Below are 21,300 nucleotides of genomic sequence, written 5' to 3'. Positions count from 1 at the left end.
TTCGACCAGGGTCTGGCCTTCGTCAGAGTGATGGGGTACAGGCAAAAGCCACAGTTTATAAGGGAACGTACACGGGGAGGGAACATTCTGATTGGCGCATCGCAGCCGCAAACACCTCAGTATGAATCGCCAGTGAATGATAAATGTAGTCAAGGAAGCACCGTCAAAAATTACTAAATCATCGTGGAGGATAACTGCAATCACATTGTGAAAAAAAATGTAAATGATACAAAAATGTTTTGGTCCTAGCTCAAATGCACAAGAAAAGGCGAACAACAACAACAAAAACAAAAACAAATAAATAAATAAAAAATAAAATCATCACACACGAGAACACAGGTGAATACTGCTTTTGATTAAACAAAGCCTCTTGTGAAAGGGTATGGTACTAAGATGCGGTGTTGTTTCAGAGATAAACAATTTACTAAGACAGAAAAAAGCGGCGCTAACAGTAAAAAGAGGACGAAAATGATCAGTGTAGATGAAACACGGCGTGATACTATGAAGTGTTGCGGTTATGACGATAGGCAAGTCAGCTTCCCAACATTTTCATTGAGACCACAAGAAACAGTATTAAATTTGTGTATAAAAAATGATTCACGAACTTCGCGTTCATGATGGGTCTTGAAGCATGATTCCAGTAACGTTACTTGGATTTTATCGAAAGGGTGCTTAGTGCTGTTCACATGTTTAGAGATAGGAAGGCTAGGCACTGTCTTGCAATGAGCTTTGTGATTATTAAAACTATATCTGAATGGTGTCTCTGTTTGGGCAATATACTGAATTTTGCAGACTGAGCATTCAAGCATGTAGATTACGTTGCTGGTATCACATGAGTAGTTTCCCCGAATTTTCACTTTAAAGTTCGATGCAGTGCTGGAAGCCGTTACTGCTGTCATCATCTGCGCGCAGACTTTGCAACGTGATTTATTACATGGATGACAGCCGATCGACACACTTGTGCTGGTTTTAGAAGAAGTGAGAATGTCACTGAGGTTTTTGCCACGGCGATAGACGACACGGGGAGCTTGTTGAAAAATGTTTTTGAGTCGATCACTTTGCATGAGAATGACATGGTGTTTTTTCAAAATGCCCGCGACGTTTGGAACCGATGCTGAGTGGGTTAGTACCAGGTTGATATGCGATTGATGGGATGGTTGGTGTTTTGCTCTGAGGAGTGCCTCACGGTCAAGAAGGCCTGCGCGTTCTACAGCGTCGTTTATTAATCGCGCAGAATATTTCCGTTTAGTCAGGGCGTTTCGGAGGTTAGTACAGTTTCTTTCGAAGTCGCGCTCGTCAGAACATATCCGTCTAAAGCGGACAGCTTGTCCATATGGGATGCTAGTCTTCCAGTGTTTAAGGTGGCTGCTTTCGAAATGTAAGTATTGTGGTCTGTCACTGGGTTTCCGGTATAAATCTGTGCTAAGTTTGCCATTCTTTATTGAAACTGTTACATCTAGAAAACTAATTGTGGTTGCCGAGTAAGAATGAGAGAAAGTAATGGCCTCATGCGCGTTATTAAAACTAGAGATGAATGATAGAAGTTCAGCTTCACCATGCTCCCAGATAAGAAAAATGTCGTCAATGAATCTTTTGTAGTAGAAGGGTTTTAATGGGTGCGTAGCAAGAAACTGGTCTTCCAATACACCCATAAATATGTTGGCGTAGTTGGGACCAATCCGTGTGCCCATCGATGTCCCGTTTATCTGGACATAATGTCTATTATCAAATTCGAAGTTGTTAAGTTGGAGTGTTAATTTCAAAAGTATGGCTAGCGTGGGACCATCAACGTTGGAACCAAAGTCTTGCTTCTCAAAAGCCTGCACAGCTGACCGGATGCCCTCGAAATGGGGAATGTTAGCATAAAGCGACGCAACATCAAGGGTTACAAGCAAAGCACCAAGGGGGATGCTGATGTCGGCTATCTCGGCTAGGAAGTGTGTTGTGTCATTTATGAAGGACTGAAATGTTGCAGGAATTTTGTTGATAAGGGTGTCAACGTAGCTTGACAGTCTTTCAGTCACGGTTCCTATTCCGGAAATGATTGGTCGGCCAGGGTTGTTGGGTTTGTGAATTTTGGGCAATAAGTAAAATCTGCCTGGTGCACGGCACAGTGGAATTATTGAATTGACTGTACTTTTATCCAGTTTGTTACTGAGAATGAGATTGGACAAGGTTTTTTCCAAATCAGTTTTAAACTAAGCAGTGAATTTCTGCCCCGCGTCCGGTGGGTTTAATGAGTTTCAACTGTTGAAAGACTTAGAAAATTTTGCCCGCAATATGAGACTTAAAGAATACTTCCATGACCGACCACAAGATCCGAAACGAGATGAAAATTTGCCGTCGCAAGATCACTGGACCCCCCCTACTCAGAGAGAAAACTGCCTTGACATCTACATTAAGGCAGTTCAAAAGGATGTGCTAGAAGCATACAACACTAAAAAGAATTTCCGCCGCAACCTTTCCGGAAAAGAAACCGCAGCAATAAAAAGACTAGCTTCTCAAACTGACATTGTTATCAAGCCGGCTGAAAAGGGTGGTGCCATCGTTGTCATGAACAAAACCGATTATGTGGCTGAAGCCGAAAGGCAGCTTGCGGCATTTTACCGTCTCCTAGACAGCGATCCAACAGCTCAGTTTAAAACTGATTTGGAAAAAACCTTGTCCAATCTCATTCTCAGTAACAAACTGGATAAAAGTACAGTCAATTCAATAATTCCACTGAGCCCTGCACCAGGCAGATTTTACTTATTGCCCAAAATTCACAAAACCAACAACCCTGGCCGACCAATCATTTCCGGAATAGGAACCGTGACTGAAAGCTTGTCAAGCTACGTTGACACCCTTATCAACAAAATTCCTGCAACATTTCAGTCCTTCATAAAGGACACAACACACTTCCTAGCCGAGATAGCCGACATCAGCATCCCCCTTGGTGCTTTGCTTGTAACCCTTGATGTTGCGTCGCTTTATGCTAACATTCCCCATTTCGACGGAGTCCGGTCAGCTGTGCAGGCTTTTGAGAAGCAAGACTTTAGTTCCAACGTTGATGGTCCCACGCTAGCCATACGTTTGAAATTAACACTCCAACTTAACAACTTCGAATTTGATAATAGACATTATGTCCAGATAAACGGGACATCGATGGGCACACGGATTGGTCCCAACTACGCCAACATATTTATGGGTGTATTGGAAGACCAGTTTCTTGGTACGCACCCATTAAAACCCTTCTACTACAAAAGATTCATTGACGACATTTTTCTTATCTGGGAGCATGGTGAAGCTGAACTTCTATCATTCATCTCTAGTTTTAATAACGCGCATGAGGCCATTACTTTCTCTCATTCTTACTCGGCAACCGCAATTAGTTTTCGAGATGTAACAGTTTCAATAAAGAATGGAAAACTTAGCACAGATTTATACCGGAAACCCAGTGACAGACCACAATACTTACATTTCGAAAGCAGCCACCTTAAACACTGGAAGACTAGCATCCCATATGGACAAGCTGTCCGCTTTAGATGGATATGTTCTGACGAGCGCGACTTCGAAAGAAACTGTACTAAACTCCGAAACGCCCTGACTAAACGGAAATATCCTGCGCGATTAATAAACGACGCTGTAGAACGCGCAGGCCTTCTTGACCGTGAGGCACTCCTCAGAGCAAAACACCAACCATCCCATCAATCGCATATCAACCTGGTACTCACCCACTCAGCATCGGTTCCAAACGTCGCGGGCATTTTGAAAAAACACCATGTCATTCTCATGCAAAGTGATCGACTCAAACACATTTTTCAACAAGCTCCCCGTGTCGTCTATCGCCGTGGCAAAAACCTCAGTGACATTCTCACTTCTTCTAAAACCAGCACAAGTGTGTCGATCGGCTGTCATCCATGTAATAAATCACGTTGCAAAGTCTGCGCGCAGATGATGACAGCAGTAACGGCTTCCAGCACTGCATCGAACTTTAAAGTGAAAATTCGGGGAAACTACTCATGTGATACCAGCAACGTAATCTACATGCTTGAATGCTCAGTCTGCAAAATTCAGTATATTGGCCAAACAGAGACAGCAATCAGATATCGTTTTAATAATCACAAAGCTCATTGCAAGACAGTGCCTAGCCTTCCTATCTCTAAACATGTGAACAGCACTAAGCACCCTTTCGATAAAATCCAAGTAACGTTACTGGAATCATGCTTCAAGACCCATCATGAACGCGAAGTTCGTGAATCATTTTTTATACACAAATTTAATACTGTTTCTTGTGGTCTCAATGAAAATGTTGGGAAGCTGACTTGCCTATCGTCATAACCGCAACACTTCATAGTATCACGCCGTGTTTCATCTACACTGATCATTTTCGTCCTCTTTCTACTGTTAGCGCCGCTTTTTTCTGTCTTAGTAAATTGTTTATCTCTGAAACAACACCGCATCTTAGTACCATACCCTTTCACAAGAGGCGTTGTTTAATCAAAAGCAGTATTCACCTGTGTTCTCGTGTGTGATGATTTTATTTTTTATTTATTTATTTGTTCTTGTTGTTGTTGTTCGCCTTTTCTTGTGCATTTGAGCTAGGACGAAAACATTTTTGTATTATTTACATTTTTTTTTCACAATGTGATTGCAGTTATCCTCCACGATGATTTAGTAATTTTTGACGGTGCTTCGTTGACTACATTTATCATTCACTGGCGATTCATACTGAGGTGTTTGCCGCTGCGATGCGCCAATCAGAATGTTCCCTCCCCGCGTACGTTCCCTTATAAACTGTGGCTTTTGCCTGTACCCCAGCACTCTGACGAAGGCCTGACCCTGGTCGAAACGTTAGAATAAAGTTGTTGTTTTTCTACCGTGTGTCAACCGAATTACGTTTATATATATATATCATGGATGGGAGCCAACATAGGTTGCAGAAGGTAAAGGCCGATTTTTACATTAGAATCCTGATGGCGCGAACCTCATCGGGCTGCAAAAAAATTCGTGTCATCTGAAATTTTTGTATCACCTGAAACAAATAAAGTTCATATGCAGAAGCGGGGGAAATGCATTCACGCATATTGGTTTCGTAGCTGAGGAGAATTATTTACGGCTGCTCGGCCACAGCTGACTACTCACAGTGAGTAGAGCATGACTGGTGATTGCGACGTTAGCGTATCAACTGTTATTCGTATCAACCGTGTTCGTATCACTGAGGCTCTATTGTATATTGTCTGCATTGGCATAAGATGCCTCAGTATTTGTTGCACAAATGGCTGTTTTTTAGTGCAGTGGCACTACTGGGCACATTTTCCAATTTCGGGCATACTTACTTGCCTGAAGCCTGCTTTGTGGCAGGTGACCTTATGTACTAAAGGCTTTTGACCTAAAGGCCTTTACCTGGAAGGCATTTTCCGTGATGGCCTTTGGGTAAAGGCCTTCATTTTGGTTAAAGGCCTTCAAGTGAAGGCCTTTTAGATGGCTATTACGGAAAATGCCTTCCAGGTAAAGGCCTTTAGGTCAAATACATAAGGACACCTGCTACAAAGCAGGCTTCAGACGATTACGTATGCCCGAAATCGGAAAATGTGCCCAGTAGTGCTACTGCACTAAAAAAACAGCCAAAGGCCATCACGGAAAATGCCTTCCAGGTAAAATGCCTTTAGGTCAAAAGCCTTTAGTACATAAGGAGCCTAAACGTCCACCGTAACTAGTGCTACCGCATGGTATTCCGTATTTAGCTATGCTAAACCGTCTGCTAAATTTTTTGATGAGCCTAGTGATGTGCTGTGTGGGGATGCAGTGTAGAACATGTCGAACATAGCTAAGTTGTTTCTTCATGTGTGTGTGTGGTTGTCACGAGACAGAGCCCTCCTGATTGCTGTGTAACTGCACTCTCCCGCTGTGCTGGCCAGGATTGGAGCACCCCACTCAGTTGTGTCTCTACCTGCCCCACCATTCCCCATTGCAGGGCCATGTACACGAAGGCCTAGAGCCAAGCCAGCTGACGGGCTTTGTGTCTACGCTCGCCAAGAGCCCACCCGCTGGAGGGCGTTCTCCTGGAGTTTACGCACTCGACTGTGAAATGGCAAGTGCCCCGAGCAACCTCACTGGCTTAGCGTGGACAGGACACTTTGTAAAGCAGCTTGAACACATTGCACCGCGCACCCTTAAGGGGGTCATGGGTCTTAGAGCATTTTTTTGTTTACCCACCAACTGCAATGAAACTGCACAGACTTATTCAGTTTTTTCTGCTGATTTCAAATATGCAATTTGTTTATTTCTAGGCCGTTTAGTTCATGAGATATTAATATATTTCTTGCCATTGTCTGCTCAAGCAATAGAAAAAAATGGGCCACCAGAAATTTAATTTTAATGTGTAGGTAGATACTACAATATGTGAGGAATGCAACGCTGGAAGCAGTTTTCAGTTTTTTGTCCGTGTGGGCAATGGGCTTCATTGTTAGTTTCATGTGTGCCATGTGTATTCTGGCACCGTATGTCTGGTTAACTCACTTGAAAATTAACTATTAAGCCCATTTGTTAGTTTCATGTGTGCCATGTGTATTCTGGCACCGTATGTCTGGTTAACTCACATGAAAATTAACTATTAAGCCCATTTGTCTACACAGACAAAAAACTGAAAACTGCTTCCAGCGTTGCATTCCTCACACATTGTAGTATCTACCCACATTTTAAAATTAAATTTCTGGTGGCCCATTTTTTTTCTATTGCTTGAGCAGAAAATGACATGATATATATTAATATCTGAGGAACTATTAGGGCTAGAAATAAACAAATTGCATATTTGAAATCAGCAGAAAAAACTGAACAAGTCTATGGCGTTTCATTACGTTTGGTCCGTAAATAAAAAAAAAATGCTCTAAGACCCATGTCTCCCCTTAATGCATTCGTCTGACATCTGGTGTCATTTCAATTATTAATAAGTCGGCCCTTTCTCTACCATCTTTTAACAGTTCTGGTTTGTTCTCCTGGGGCCTAGATGCTTGACTGTTACAGTGGCCGGAACATGCATGCGTGATGATGATGATGATGATGATGATGTCAGTTATCATGGGATCATCAAGGTGGCTGATGTGTGTAACTACATTGGCTATCAGCTGTTCTGATAGCGTAATAGTGTTAACGGCCTCATTGTCCTCAAAATCTGGAGCAGCAGTGTGTGCAAGTTTTTGAAAGCCTTCTTGATATATAGTATATGTAGTATATATGGAAAGCCTTCTTGATATGTAGGAGTATATATATATATTTATTTATTATTTATTTATTTATTTATTTATTTAATACTGAAAAGTCGCTCCACTCCAAGCAGGCATGAGCACGGGCATGAGCACAGATACAAATGAAAAAAGAAGATATGCACGAATTTCATACAAGAGCAAACGATGATGCGAAAAAAGAAACCGAAAAAGACAAGGGTTTCACATAGAAAGGCTCTCAAATAACTGTGATATGTAGTATATATGGTGCCAGCTGTACATATTGTGCTTCTCAGTTGCACATTATGGTTTCTACCACATAGGTTGTGTAGACACCACATAGAGATAAAGGATCATTTTCCCTAGACTCGCTTTCTGCTGGTTTGTTTTTGTCATCTGATTGCACTGGCTCTTGGAGAATGTGTTTGCATTATGTAACAAGCGTCACGCGTGAATTATGTCTGTTATGTACAGTGCTACACGTCTGAAGGTATCGAGCTAACAAGGGTGACGGTGGTTGGCTGGGACCTGCAGCCTGTGTACGAAACTCTCGTCAAGCCCAAAGGGAATATTCTCGACTACAACACAAGGTTAGTGCCCCCCCCCCCCCTCTGTCTCTTTTCCTGATCCTCAACTTTTTTTTGTGCTCCACTTGGCACTGTGTGTCTTGTGGTATGTGTGTGTGCTGTGGACTGCTGTGTGCTTTGCATTGCATATTATTGCAATGCAGTGCAATATGTCCACACCTCTGATGTCAAGAGACCCATTACTGACCCTGTCCCCTACGGCCCTCCTCACCCACACCCACAGGCTTTGAGCCCCTCTTGACGAACAGGTTTATTCATCAGTGTACATCACTACGTTTAACAGTGTTCTTAGCAGCTCTCAGAACCATAAGGGCTGTTCCCAGTGTTATTTTCGAAGCACAAATTCCATTTGCAAGCTTTACAGACGGTGAAAGTTACCGTGCTGAGGAAATTGAATAGGTTCTCGATAATCACGACCGGGCTGATTTGAACTTGTAGTTTATTCGAACCGGCACTTTGGTTCCACCAGCATCAGGTTTGTTAAAATGGCTCCTCCTTAATGCAAACAAATTTTCGGTTCTTCTTTGAGTTCAGGTTATTGAGAATTGACTGCATTGGAAAATATACTCGTCGTGCTAATAGCCTGGCCTTGGAGTGGCTACAGCTGCCATAAGAGGCCACAGTGACTTGTGAAGCCAACTGTGCTGAGATCTTCCCATCGTTACTCTGCTGAATGAGCTGCCCAATGAGCACCTGTCAGATTAGCCTGCAGTAGCCTTTGTACGGAATGTTTTGGGCACAATGCATCAACCATTGTCGTGCGAGAATGTTCTTTCCTTGCCACTGATGCTGTCAGGAGATCTGGCACAACAGCAATGAAGCCCGAGACAGAGCACGATAACAGTTGAGTGGAATTATGTTACTCTAATCAGCAACAATGATGATTCGGTGGTTTGAGCTTTTGCTGTGTGTGCAGTAGGCGCTGGGTTCAATCCTCAGTGCCACTGTTGTATGCAAGCTTTTCTCCTAGCCTGGTGTCTCTAGCCTGTCGCTCTGCCCACATTGGGCAGACTAAGCTTTGTTGGGCCAAGCTGCCTCTATGCCATTTAAATTCAAGCAATGATAATCTCATAATTCTGGTCCATCACGGCGTGAGGCAAGTGGTATAAAGCGGGCTCCTCTCAGGTGGTGTTGTTCGGTTACTGTCATCAGTTTAACCCTTTCAGACACGGACTTTATTCTGACATTGAGAAAAATCTGAAAATTTGCGTGTGTATATTGGAGGCCCCCTACTTCACAAAAATCACACCAATGGCTCAAAAACTTGAGAAATTCACGCACGCCAGGCAGCTCCGCGCTCATGGAATCGCAGCCCTCCTGTTCTTCATAAAATGCATAAATGCCCAATCATCTAAAGCTGTTTTTGCAATGAAAATTCGGCTACAGTGTCCTTTGGTAAAACAATCCATCACGTGAGAGAAGGAAAAAGCTGCAGTGGCAGACAATGCTTCCTAGGCAGACCATATAACTTTGCGTGCACCGTCTACCCGCCGCGGTGTCTCAGTGGTAACGGCGCTCGGCTGCTGTCCCGAAAGACGCGGGCTCGATCCCGGCTGCGCCGGTTGAATTTCGTTGGAGGCGAAATTCTATGGGCCCATGTACTGTGCGATGTCAGTGCAGGTTAAAAAACCCCAGGTAGTCGAAATTTCCTGAGCCCTTCACTAGGGCATCCCTCATAGCCTGAGTTACTTTGGGACGTTAAACCCCAATAAACCAAAACCAAGCTGTATTTGTTAAATGATCCCATTTTTGTTAAATGATCCCAGGGATTTCAAACGTTGCCTTGCTGGCATCTCCAACTTTGCGAAAACACCTTTGGGATCTTCAGTAGAAAGGTTGAAAAGTCGTGTGCACTATTGCAGGTACCGTGCTACAGAGGGTTAGTTTGGAAGGCAGCTGGAATTGGCACGTGGCCTCGGTCGCCCGTTCACTTGATGCACCTGGGGATGTTCCGGCAGTGAGAGGCGATGATGATTCTCGTGATAATGTCGCCGCCCGCCGTCACGTGTTGCTCTTTGGGGTTTGCAGGTTCAGCGGCCTGAAGGAGGAGGACATGGTGGGGGTCCAGACGAGCCTGCGGGACGTGCAGACGGTGTTGCTGGCGCTCTTCTCGGCGGAGACCCTCCTGCTGGGCCACAGCCTGGACTCGGACCTGCGCGCCCTCCGTCTGGTGCACGGCCGGGTGGTGGACACGGCCGCCGTGTTCCCCCACCGCTGGGGGCTGCCCTACAAACGCGCCCTGCGCACCCTCATGGCCGAGAATCTCAACAAGATCATCCAGAACGGGGGTGAGTCGAAATTATTCAGAGACCTCCATTACGGCACCTCATTCTCTCTTTCTTCTTTCACTCCTACCGTCCTCCCTTCCCTTACGTCCTCCCTTCCCTTACGGCACGGCACGGTTCAGGTGCCCGGCATGGTTCAGGTGTCCGGCGCGGTTCAGGTGTCCGCACAGTTTCAGGGTTCAGGTGTCCGCCGAGATTTGTGAGACAGATACTCCGCCATTTCCTTTCCTCAAAAATTAATTCACCCCCTCTCACTCTGGTGTACACGTGCGCTGGGGGCCTGTTTCCCCAGCATTGGCTTCTTGTCTGCCGGGGCCCCTGGTCATGCCATTTGTGGCATGACCAGTGTGGCATAGCAGTGTCTACTGTTTAAAGGTCCCCTGCAGCTCCTTTTGAGTGTAGTGTATAACTTCGGTCGCTGGACTGTGTTGTCATGAACATGTACACTGCTACTTGCAGCAGAGAACCCACAACTGAGCCCGGAAGCTGGCGAGCCCTTTTCAATACTCCTTTTTATACTCGAGGACCTCCTCCGTGTCACCCTCTGTGTATGTCGGTTAAGAGGTGGTGGTTGGTTAGATTCAGACATCACGCAGCTGCTATGGCCGCATGTCAGTCATTGCAGGGTGTTTAGGAGTTTCTAGGCACGAGAATTACGAAGCTTTGCAAATTCCGGAGAAGGGGGTTCCCCTTAGTACAAGTAAAACAGAAACAAAAAAAACCAAACAAATCGCAGGGAACGATGTACATCATTGCAACGAAAGATAAGGGGAAGCAACGTTCATTATTGAGGCAGGAATAGTGTAGCGCTCATTTGTTCATATGAAACAAGCAATCCGTAAACGTTTGAAATTTAAGCGTGGAACTGGTCCGTCATTTATGTCGTTCCATGCTTTGCTGTTTCGCACCCCAAAGCACCATAGTGCATCATGTGTTCCTAAAGTAATCTGATGCAGGCCTGTCATGCTAGAAATCGTGCACCATAGCAGTTTGTTTATGAGCATCTTTGGCTTGGATAGAATGCTTGTATGGCCATTCCTCTGTTTCGAAAAAGCTTGTCAGAATTCTGTTTAATTTCGGAATATCCATGAATGTCATCACTTTGGACTGCTTGCCATGGTCCTTGTGGCAGAGGACTATGTATAGGTCATAGTTTGACCTGAAATAAATTCCTCTCTTGCCCTGTCTTTCTTCAACTTGACATACTATTCAAGTAAAGTACACCACTGCAATTCATTTTTACAAGGACGCCAACTGGATTATGTGAGTGAGCCATCCTTAGGTTGATCTATCATGCACAGCATCTTTATTGTATGAAATGCACTTTGGTTCAGTGAACATGCAAGCTATCGCCCTCACATTGATTCTGAATGCCTCTGAAGCGGTGGATGTCCTTAAGCTTGGAAATGTTTCAGAATTTACTAAAAAATTACAGACAGTTTGTGCAGATTTGCTATTTTTTTGTTGTCACTAGGCTAGCAACTGCGAAAAAGCACCAGCGGTTTCATAATTATTGATTGGCCTTTGGAAGCGCCAAGTGAGTGGAGGGACTGTCTATGCGTGGCTTTGTTCATCTGCCTATCACTGATGTTGAATTATGAAGGGGGTGATAGGCTGCCCTCATTAGTTATTAGTGATTCATTGTTGTCTTGTGCAGGATCAATTTGATCCTCTAGTCTTTTGTCTTAATCACGAGTTTCTGTATAAGCTCATGGGTCTGCTCTAAGGCATGAGTGCTCATTTCCACACCTAAAGCATTTCTTGAGCAAGCAGTCTGGTTTAGAAATTTGTGGGGCTTGTATTATGGTATTGCACAACATGTATACGTGTGAAAGTGGCAGCTGCGGACAAATGCTGGGGATTGTCGTCACGAAATGATTGCAGAGTGAGTTCCTCATCGAGTGTCGTCACACGTCACAGCAGAAGCCCGTATTGGCTGCATATTAACATGCACAGAGTGGCAGGGCCGCAAACTTCTTCCTCCAACACATTCTTTCACACATGGGCCAATGGCTCAGTTGGTTGAGTGTTCCCTTATTGGAGCCTGAAGTTCAGTGGCAGCTCCTAATGTGGTGCATGCTCATCATCATCATGAGCCTGGCTACGCCCACTGCGGGGCCAAGGCCTCACCCATGTCTCTCCAATTAACCCCGTCCTTTGCCAGTTGCGGCCACCGTATCTCCGCAAACTTCTTAATGTCATCCGCCCACCTAGCTTTCTGCCGCCCCCTGCTATGCACTTGCCTTCTCTTGGAATCCACTCCGTTACCCTGAAGGACCAGCGGGTGTCTTGCCTTCGCATTACATGCCCTGCCCAACCCCATTTCTTCCTCTTTATTTCTAGTAGGATGTCATTAATCCGTGTTTGTTCCCTGACCCACTCCGCCCGCTTCCAATCTCTTAATGTTACACCTATCACGCTATCTGTACATTGTCTGGTAAGTGCTGATCAACTGGTTTTATTCGAGGCTGTACGAGAGCAGAGAGATTGTTTGGCCACTTGGCTAAAACGTGTACTTTATCCGCCAGCAAGTCTTGGATAAAGCGGTCTAGATTTCCTTCACTATGCTTTATGTTGGTTTCCAGAACTGACTGTGGCGCATTTCGCATATGCAGTGGACGGTCACGACAGCCAGGAGGACGCAGCAGCCTGCATGGAGCTCATGCTCTGGAAGGTGCGTGAGGACCTCAAGAAAGGCATCCGATGACAGCGCGGACAACGGACTGGCAAAACCAGACGCAATGTCAGGAAGGGCCCTTGTTGCGTTGCCCGTTTTTTTAAATATATATTTCACGGCAGTCTGAGCTTGAGGCTGGGCCTGCATAGAGCACAAGAATACCACCCATTCATCTGCTTCATCAGGGGGCTGGGTGATAGGTATCTTGTATATTTAAAAGCCATTGAGGTACTCGGTGATATATCGAGAGAATGCCATGAATTAAATGAGAGGAAATATGTTGAGAACAAATGAGATTAGTTTGCAGGGAGAGGCAGACCGAATAGAAGACAAAAATTGTCATTTGTTAGCTGATTGTGCGTGACTGATTTTGTAGCTTTATGTTCGAATGAAAACTGAAACAGAAGGAGCACAACTACAAGAAATTGAGCCACGACATTGGGCCATGGAAGACATTTCACACTAATACCCCGTAGGTAGGTAACAGATCGTACTGAAGGTCACAATCGAGAGGGGTGGATTCGACAAAACTGAGCTGTTTGTTGAGGATTCAGGATGCTTTGAGGAAGTATTTTCTCGCATCCTACATATCGCTGGATTATTTGCAACGGTGTAAGAGATGTGCACCATCGTCAGAAGGCTTGACGAAAACTGGTTTCTTGCTGTGGTGTCGTCGGGCTTCTTTTAAGCCTGGCTGCTTATAACGCACAGGTAAGGTGTGCTCTCCTCCAGCTTTGAGGAGGTGCAACCTTCCGCCACCATCCTCATTTCCCGGAAGCGTGTGTGCAAGTGCTGGTCGCATGTTCTTCACGCACCGTCAAACAGAGAGCCCCTCTCTCTATCACATGCACAACTGGGATTGTGCTTCACATTGTGTTCTCTCTGCATCTGAAGAAGGCCTCTGAAGATGGTTAACCTTTATTTTTGGATATACCACATGAATTCTTTTCCTCTCACCTGCTTTTTCTACCCTTAACTGTGAGCAATACAAGAGCCACGTTCAATAAAAGTGTTGTTTCAAAGTGACTGGCCTCTTTTTGTGCGTTGAATGCATCTGAAAACTATGTTCGAGCTATAGAGAAGACCCTAGTGCAGGGCTGTGGATTTTTAGCTGCATGGGAAGTATGTGCGAGCATCAACTGAATGCGCAGGGCGTTTCACAACCTTGCTTCCATCAAAATGTTTGTGTCATTGCTGAATATTTGTGGACGCCATGACCTTGCACTTCGTCATTTACCAGGTTTTGAATGCAAACGAGATTGCCAAGCTTCTTCGTCATTTCTGCTCGAAACCAAGAGAAAGAAATGGGCTTGGGCAGGGCGTGTAATGCGAAAATGTGAAATCAAGATAACCGCTGCTTTGTAAAGGGGCCGCGAAACACATTCTCAGTGGATTGTTTTGCCTGTTGGTTGCATAGAATGAGTTATAGTAATGCTGTTAGAATCGGTCGTACCGCGTATATTCCGGTTTTTAATATTTTAATTAGCTAGAAAAAACAAATTCATGGTGCTGATGGTGTCACCACACAGTGGCGATTTTCAGCAGTGGATGGGACATCACAGGGGAAGAGCTTGATGATTGGACAAGCAGTAAATATATTGCAAACTGTGTTAATAAATAATATGTTTTGCTGTGTTTTTGGGTTTTGTATTAGATCAACAAAACCAACACGTTTGCCTTATGTAAAAGTGCTTCGAAGGAAGCAAAACAAAAAAAATGGCTGAGGCTTAACTAAGGTTAAGCCTAGTCAGATGCGAAGCATATTGATGGCTAGGCTGGGTAATACATGGCTTTCCTTAGTTGAATACTTGGTCATTTTAATACAACCATTAGAAGTGTAGCAAGGATTGCCGTGGCAGCTATATACGGGATCATCGGTGAATTCAATACAGAGTGTACAACCGCTGCCCCAGCACCGGCTACAACAGCATTCTTGGCACCCATGGAAAGTACATTGGAAACACCCTTAGTTATTCCACCACCGCCACCATTCCCTACAGACTGTATTGATATACCCCCACCGCCGCGGCCGACCGCGCGAGCCGGCAGCCCATCTCTCCTCTGCTGTGACGTCATGTTGTCACGTGGTCAGCCGCCGCGCATCTGATGTGGAGCCTCCACCGCCGCGGCCGACCGCGCCAGCCGGCAGCCCATCTCTCCTCTGCTGTGACGTCATGTTGTCACGTGGTCACGCTAAAGGTCAATGGTAGCTCCACCGCCGCGCTCGACGGGCTGTAGTGTAGCTCTAGTAATATGCTTCGCATAAAAAAACACCACAGGCTCTGGCTATTGTTCTGCATTGAAGGACTTTGCACCTCTCTGTACACGTCTATGAAATATGTAACTGAAAACTGCTTGGCGAAATCAACCTGATCGAGCCATTGCATTCTACAAGCATTCGTTTCGGTCCGAAGAAAGGACACAAAAAAATGGCAGTGGTTTAGCTCAGCTAGTCCAGGATATACTTAGCGAAAGCAGTTTCGTCTAATGACATGTCGGTAGCGACGTCGCGAAGTGAGCGGAGGCGAGTCAAGGGGTGTGGAGACGTGGAGACGATGGATGGATGGATGGAAAAAAATTTATTGTTAATAAATTGGTGTTCTTGACCCTTACGGGTCACTGGGCGCTGTGATCGATCCTTGGTCCAGGATGCCGCACTTGACTGCTGCCATCGTGGCTCGGCGCACAAGGAATCGTTGCGCTTCCTCGTCCTCGCTGGCCAGCAAGTGCTCCCACTGCATCGCACTCGGGTTGTTTATTCTTGGCTCTAAGTCTGCCTTAGGGCAGGTCCATGTGACATGTTCTAGTGTAGGTCTACCCTGACACCACGGACATTCGTCTGCATATTGTGTAAGGAAAAACTTGTGTAGTTTGTGCTGGTGTGGGTAGGTACCGGTTTGTAGTCTGCGCCAGTCTACCGCCTCCTATTTGGTGAGCCTTTTGTGTGGGGCTTGGTAGCGTTTCCGCTGACCCCTGTAATGATCGAGTATATCTGAGTATGTGGGGTTAACTGGGTCAAAGGTGCCTGTGGTGAAAAGTGCTGAGTCTGGTTGGTTGACGTACCCTCGAGCTAACTCGTCTGCTGCCACGTTGCCCCTCATCCGCTCATGTCCGGGAACCGTTTTTGTGTCTTCTCGTCGAGTGTAGAATATAATTGGCGATGCTGTCGATCCTGCCTCTTGTGTAGTTTCTACATGCTTGTTTGGAGTCCGTCACTATAGTGAGGAAGTGCCCTGTTGCGTTGCCGTGCGATATTGCCAGAGCAATGGCGGCTTCTTCAGCTCCTTCTATGTTTGGGTTGTTTATCGTTGCGCTGGTTATTTCTTGCCCTCCTTCGTCTGTTACAACGGTGATCGTTTTGCGTTGGTATCGGTACTTGGCTGCGTCCTTGGGATTGTCGCTGAGTTCCCTGGTGAGTGCTCGGACTCTGGCTTGTCGTCTTTCATGACGTAAATTCGGATTCATGTGTCGGGGTATTGGTCTTACCCGGATGTTGTTTCTGTCTTCATTATTTATCTGTTCCTTGTCTCTTTGTATACCTAGAGGTCGCCGTAATTTCTCCAGTAGGTGTCTTCCCGTTCTGGTTTGAGTTAGTCTGTCTAATTGCGCACTACGTTGCGCTTCTCGTAGTTCGTCGAAGGTGTTCGATACTCCCAGGGCCATTAGTTTTTCGGCTGGTGTGGACATTGGAAGTTTGAGCGCCGTTTTGTACGCTTTGCGTAGTATGGTGTCGATTTGTAGAGTCTCTTGCTTGTTTAGTTCTTGGTAGGGGAAGCTGTACGTTACCCTGCTCGTGACGAGGCTGTCTATGAGTCTTAGGGTGTCCTGTTCTCTCATCCCCTTCTTTCTACTGCTGATTCTTCGCACGATTCTGGCGACTTGCTCTGTTGTATTCTTAATAGAGGCAATGGTTTTGCTACACGTCCTGTCTTTTGCAGCCACATTCCAAGTACCCTGACTTCCGTTTTCTCAGGTATTGTCTCGTTTCCGAGTTTCAGGGTGATTTGGGAGTCGTATTTTCTTGTACCTTTTTTGTTTCTTACGTATTCTGATTTTTCTGCTGAGCACGATAATCCTCCCCAAGCAGCACTGGCCGATGGCCTTTCATTGGACACGTCTTGGAATCCTCTTGGTGGCCATCATACTTGGCCAGCATTCTGTTTCCTTGATAGGAAATAATTTGGGCACCGTGCTGAATGCAATTAAATAGGACGACCATTTGTCATATTGCTTGGCAACTCTTTGGCCACCGTGCACGATCCGTTCTGAATTCGCTGAATATTCGTATAACTCACCCCGGCTAAAAAAAATTCATGGGGCACTTTGAAGATCTAAAGAGCGTGAGGCGAAAGGCTTTTCGTGACTGACTAGTCATGATTGTTTAATGACTAACCAGTTATAACTAATTATGACTGGTTAATGCATATAGGTATGACAAATTATTTGTTACTAATTACCACTAATTAGTCGGTTACTGGTTAATCACTAATTATATGGCTGATGACATATATGGTTAATGACTAGTTAGTCATGACTTGTAATGACTCGTCTTGGCCGGCAGTATGAGCTATTAAATGCTTTCGCCTTAATATTAATGTATGCTGTGAGGGCCTGCGCCTGTCTGCATCGTTTTTATTTCGTCGCCACTTTCGCGCACGTCATTCCGGCGCACGACCGGCGTTCTCCGGCGCATGCTTCGTGTTGGTCGGACGGACGCGTGGCCTGCGAGAACGCCGATAAAAGAAATAGTTCTCCTAAAAAAAATTCAGCCGTAATGTGGAAACCATCTGTATCTGAGCGAATATTGCTAGTAAATAAAACATCCACTTATTTTCCACAGATAATTGCAATCTGTACATATAAACTTGGCCAGAAAAGCTTGCTGTCAGCATGATTTTGTATTCGTCCGCCGGGTGCGCCGCCCCTGATACTTCTGTCACCGCGGTACACCGGAATGCGCAGTGCCGTCTCTGCACCTGCTTCGTTGTCGCCTGTGTGATCTGCGAAGTTTTACGACAACGTTTTGCTGCAGTCCTTTTGGGGTATTTGAGCTGAACGTGTCTCCGGCGATTGAAACATCCCGGATCACCATTTCGGGATAGATCTTCTTGTCTTCGGGAGTTGATAAAGGTAAGCCTAAAATTTTTCCTAGTGCAAGTACGCCATGTGTCTTATTTTAGGCTTGGGGACAGTTCAAAGCTGCACCCAACTTATTTTTCATTGTCCCGGACTACTAGGGACCCGATCAGCCGTCCCCGTCAACTAAGGCATTGTGGCTTTAATAAACGTTTTAATCATCATCATTCTCCTGGGCTGGCGGAGGTTTGCAATCGACACTGTGCAGTTGGCGGGAATGGATTGCCATTCGAAATTGAAAGCACTCTTGAAAGAAAAAAAAACCTGGTTGAGGCGCGGTCACAAGTTCTGTAGCAATTGCAGGTCGGTGGTCGCACAGTAACTTACGGGTAACGTTGTCGTGGCATAAAACGATAGCCCTAAAAAAATTATGGCTGAGGGTTAGCTAACGTTAAGCCTAGTCAGATGCGAAGCATATTGGAGGCTAGGCTTGGTAATACATGGCTTTCCTTGGTTGCATACTTGGTCATTTTAATACAACCACTAGAAGCCTTCGTCGTGGGGGAAGACAACGGCATGGCTACAGCGGAACGCCGACTAACCCCGAGACGCGCGTTGGGTCTGGATTGCCACGGAAGCCGCCTATGCCTGCCCGGTGGAGCGAGCGTTTCACCTACAGCGAGTGTGAACGCGCGTTCGAAATGCCCGCGAATGCCGCTCGAGGACATTCCGGCGTCTGTGCGATGGCATCGTCACGACGACGTCACGGTGTCACGTGGCGTGACGGCTAGGGGTCCCACGGCGACGGCGCGAGTGGAGGCCGCATCTCTCATCCGATGTCACGTGGTGTGACGTCACGGTGTCACGTGGTGTGACGTCATGGTGTCACGTGGCGTGACGTCACGGTGTCACGTGGTGTGACGTCACGGTGTCACGTGGTGTTACGTCACGGTGTCACGTGGTGTGACGTCTAGGGGTCCCACGCCGACGGCGTGAGTGGTCGCTCTAGCAATATGCGTCGCATAAAAAATTACGTGTGTTGGAGTGTGAAAAATGTTTTCAGATTAACACCAGCGCTTGAAATAAGCCAACGAGGTATACAGAACTATTAATTAATATCACCGTGTGTGCCAGTGAACAAATTTGAAAGCTGGGCCTGCGCATTGGTTTTCTGGGCCTCTGCATGTACACTCCGGATTCGGAACACGTGCTTTGCGGATAGGCGCGCTGGACTACACGTGCTTTGCGGACTTAGGCGCGCATGTACTTTCATTCATTCTTTCCGCGAGTGCATGCAATACGCGCCATCATTTCCCTCATATTTATCCGCCAGATTTAAAAAAAATCTTGCTATTGGCCGATTCGAGAGCAAACATCGCTGGCAAAAATGACGTTGTGGTCTGCGTTCTTTAAGATGAATAGAAGCATCTGTTATTGTATCTCGTGTTCTCTCAATTGCTTTGTGATGTAAGTGGAAACAGATATGCACCAAATGGCTATGTTATTGAAAATGACTAAACATACATTTACAGTTCTTGTTATACCCGTGCCACACGTTCAAATGAAATGCCACTGAGTGCTTAAGTTTTAGCGCCATTCGCGCGGTGCCACACGCATAAATATAATGGCATTAGCATTACTGCCATTTGCAGCCTACTGCTCAGTACACCACAACTCATTCGCCCGAGCTGTGTGTACTCTTGTCCCTATTACACTCGCATAAAAGCACATGATTTTGTAGTAACAATTGAACTTTCTAACCAATAGCAGATAGTTAACTTAGTAGCAAATGTTTAATGGTTAATGAAGTAGCAAATGGTCAACTTTCAGTCAAATTAGACATGCCTCTTCTGCATTTTAAATGAGAAGGGTGCCATTTTTACCAGCACTTCTGACATCTCAGCTTGTATGCTAACAAGCGAGTTTATGGCTGTTTGATTTGTCAAACAACAATAGCAGAATAATTTTTATATTGCATTTCAGCAACATTCCCAAAATCACTCATCAGTGTTTATATTCGGGTAAAATTTTTGACTGCCTTGCAAGCGTTTACTATCATTGTGACTTGTGTAAATTTGTATTAAATGTGGACATGTAGCAGCAAATCTGAAAATAGCATTAGGAAACTTAAGGCCCTGAGCATTTACTGCTGCTGCTTCTGTACGTATGGCATGGATATTAAAATGGGCCAGCGATGTAGCAAAACAGAATAAAACTGATTGCATATTGGGGGGTGCAGAAATTAGCAGTCAGCTTCTCTGCGAAGCAAAAGCACCTCACTGTGGTGGTGTTGCTCTTCGTGCAGCTAGAAGTTTGGAGCCGCGCTAGAGATTTCCGTTGTGAGCCTCATGCACATGCACTTCCCATGGCATGGAGACAGTCCGTCTCCCCTTACCTCCTAGCCTTGGCTGCAGAGCCACTGAATGCTGCACAGCTTTGTTTTATACCCCATTGCGAAGCAGTAGCTTGGGTGAACTGTGCTTAATACCTTAAATGCAATAGCTGTATAAAGCAGGAACGTGAAGGAGACTCAGCATTTCTCAGACTGTGGAACTCTTCACTGATGTACCTAATTTCTTCCCCAAAAACCAGTGCCTATGGTGAAGGACTTTTCTGGTGCAAGGAAGCTGGCTTTTAGATTTCTGTAACTCTATTGCCTTGTCAGTCTTGCTGAAATGTTTTAATGCCATAAGGATGTCAACACTGATCTGGCCATGTCTTGGTCAGAATCGTGGTATGTTGTACACTATCTGAAGTGCAGAGTGTGCGTTATAATTGTGAGAATTATGCGTTATAATTTTTTGTGGCACTTGTCTGTGTTTCCAGGATGAATCTCGATAACTGGAAGCCAGCTCCTCCTGAAAGGTGAATTTCGAGATTCAGTATTGGTGCATAGCAGCTAGCTAATCGCATATAGCTAATGTCGAGAAGAAATATGATTAGGTGTTCTGATGCAGAACTGTCACGGAAAAGGCAAAGGAGGGAAATTAATGCAGAAGCTGAAGCAAGCATATCTCGTACTGATAAGTTTGCCAACAACGGTCCTGCTAGCAAATCTCATGTACAGCCAGAAGAGCACTCAGAGGCAGCTCAAATTCTAGCATCAGAAGGTGTGTCGAATGAACTGCGGAACTTTCAAGATCAGGCACATAGTCCAGGTCACAGTTTGTCCTCATCTGATGATAACGGGTTAGCTGTCGACACTGACAGTCAACCTGATGAGGTAGCTGTCGACGCTGACAGTCAACCTGAAGAGGTAGCTGTCGACGCTGACAGTCAACCTCAAGATATTGTCTCTTCTCTGAGGAGGTGGGCTGTAGAGAACTACATAAGGCATGCAAGCATTGACAGCCTGCTGCAAATTCTAAAATCTAAATTGCCACAGTTGCCAGGCTCTGCACGCGCACTTCTTGCCACGCCATCCGTTGTAGACATAGATCGTTTGAGCAAAGGGCAGTACCTTCATTTCA

General features: G+C 45.5%; 1 pseudogene; it reads left to right on the top strand.

Moving 5' to 3' along the window:
* LOC149356505 (uncharacterized) overlaps window positions 1-12,807 on the top strand; it is a 51,355-nt pseudogene extending 38,548 nt beyond the window's left edge.
* The last annotated feature ends 8,493 nt before the right edge of the window (window positions 12,808-21,300 follow it).

This window comes from Amblyomma mixtum, chromosome 3 (genome assembly GCF_055824585.1).
Source record: "Amblyomma mixtum isolate Tamu chromosome 3, ASM5582458v1, whole genome shotgun sequence".
NCBI lineage: Eukaryota > Metazoa > Arthropoda > Arachnida > Ixodida > Ixodidae > Amblyomma > Amblyomma mixtum.
Note: the sequence above shows the minus strand (reverse complement) of the source record. Positions and strands in the feature narration are given on the sequence as shown.